This window comes from Rattus norvegicus, chromosome X (genome assembly GCF_036323735.1).
Source record: "Rattus norvegicus strain BN/NHsdMcwi chromosome X, GRCr8, whole genome shotgun sequence".
Classification (NCBI taxonomy): Eukaryota; Metazoa; Chordata; class Mammalia; order Rodentia; family Muridae; genus Rattus; species Rattus norvegicus.
In genome coordinates, this window is record NC_086039.1 from 124,555,646 (window position 1) to 124,558,192 (window position 2,547).

Consider the following 2,547-nt stretch of genomic DNA (forward strand, 5'->3'; position numbering starts at 1 on the left):
GGAATGGATACAGAAAATGTGGTACATCTACACAATGGAATATTACTCAGCTATCAAAAACAACGAGTTTATGAAATTCGTAGGCAAATGGTTGGAACTGGAAAATATCATCCTGAGTGAGCTAACCCAATCACAGAAAGACATACATGGTATGCACTCATTGATCAGTGGCTATTAGCCCAAATGCTTGAATTACCCTAGATCCCTCGAACAAACAAAACTCAAAACGGATGATCAAAATGTGAATGCTTCACTCCTTCTTTAAATGAGGAAAAAGAATACCCTTGTCAGGGAAGGGAGAGGCAAAGATTAAAACAGAGACTGAAGGAACACCCATTCAGAGCCTGCCCCACATGTGGCCCATACATATACAGCCACCCAATTAGACAAGATGGATGAAGCAAAGAAGTGCAGACCGACAGGAGCCGGATGTAGATCTCTCCTGAGAGACACAGCCAGAATACAGCAAATACAGAGGCGAATGCCAGCAGCAAACCACTGAACTGAGAATAGGTCCCCTATTGAAGGAATCAGAGAAAGAACTGGAAGAGCTTGAAGGGGCTCGAGACCCCAAAATTACAACAATGCCAAGCATTCAGAGCTTCCAGGGACTAAGCCACTACCTAAAGACTATACATGGACTGACCCTGGACTCTGACCCCATAGGTAGCAATGAATATCCTAGTAAGAGCACCAGTGGAAGGGGAAGCCCTGGGTCCTGCTAAGACTGAACCCCCAGTGAACTAGTCCATGCGGGGAGGGCGGCAATGGGGGGAGGGTTGGGAGGGGAACACCCATGAGGAAGGGGAGGGGGGAGGGGGATGTTTGCCCGGAAACCGGGAAAGGGAATAACACTCGAAATGTATATAAGAAATACTCAAGTTAATAAAAAAAAATGTAAAAAAAAAAAAAAAAAGAAAAAAAAATGAAAATAACATCAGCCTGACCCTGAGGGTGACCCTGTGCCACAGCTCTCTGTACCCAGATCCTGCAGGGAGAGATTTGATCTCCAAGTAGTGCTGATACACAGAGTTATAGGAGGGTCACGCCACTGTCAGAGACAGCAAGACAAGCTGACACCAGAGATAAGCAAATAGTGAGAGGCAAGGGCAAGAAAATAAGCAACAGAAAACAAGGCCACTTGGCAACATCAGAACCAAGGTCCTCCAAGACAGCAAGCCTTGCATACACCAACATACCAGAAAAGCAAAATATTAAAATCACAGCTCAGAAAGATGTTAGAAGACTTTAAGAGGGACATAAATAACTATTTTAAAGAAACATAGGACAACACAGGTAAACAAGTAGAAGCCATTAAAAAGGAAACACAAAAACTCCTTAAAGAATTACACAGGAACACAACCAAATAGGTGAAGGAATTGAAGAAAAATCATCCAGGATCTAAAAATGGAAATAGAAACAATAAAAATATCACAAAAGGCGACAATCATGGAGATAGAAATCCTAGGAAAGAGATCAAGAATCTTAGAAGCAAGCATCACCAACAGAATACAAAAAAGATAGAAGAGAGAATCTCAGGATCAGAAGCTACTATAGAAAATATTTACTCAACAATCAAAGAAAAGTCAAAACACAAAAAGCTCCTAAACCAAAACAAACTTGAAATACAGGATAGAATGAGAAGATCAAACTTAAGGATAATAGGTATAGAAGGGAGTGAAGACTCCCAACTTAAAGGGCCAGTAAATATCTTCAACAAAATTATGGAAGAAAACTTCCCTAACCTAAAGAAAAAAAATGCCAATTTTTTTCTTTACAACATATAAGAAGCCTACAGATTTCCAAATAGATTGAACCAGAAAAGAAATTGTTCCCATCACATAACAACGAAACAGTAAATGCACAAAACAAAGAAGGAATACTAAAAGCAGTAATTGAAAAAGGTTAAGTAACATATAAAGGCAGACCTAACAGAATTACACCAAGTGCTTGCCTAGGAAGTGCAAGGCCCTGGGTTCGGTCCCCAGCTCCGAAAAAAAGAACCAAAAAAAAAAAAAAATTACACCAAACCTCTCCACAGAGACTATGAAAGCCAGAAGATCCTGGGCAGATCATACAGACCCTATGAGAACAAATATGTCAGCCCAGGCTACTATATCCAGCAAAACTCTCAATTAACATAGGTGGAACATCCAAGATATTCTATGACAAAACCAAATTTACACAATATCTTTCCATAAATCCAGCCCTACAAAGGATAACAAATGGAAAACTTCAACACATTGATGGAAACTACACACTAAAAAGGCAAGAAAGTAACCTAATTTCAACTAACCCAAAAGAAGATAGTCACACAAACGTAATTCTAACAACAAAACAACAGGAAACAACAATCATTGGTCCTTAATATCTCTCAACATCAATGGACTCAATTCCCCAATAAAAAGATAAATTCGAAAAGACTGGATATGTAAACATGACACAGAAATTTGCTGCATACAGGAAATACACCTCAGTGATAAAGACAGGCTCTCAATTCTGAATATCTATGCTCCAACTGCAAGGGCACCTATATTCATAAAATAA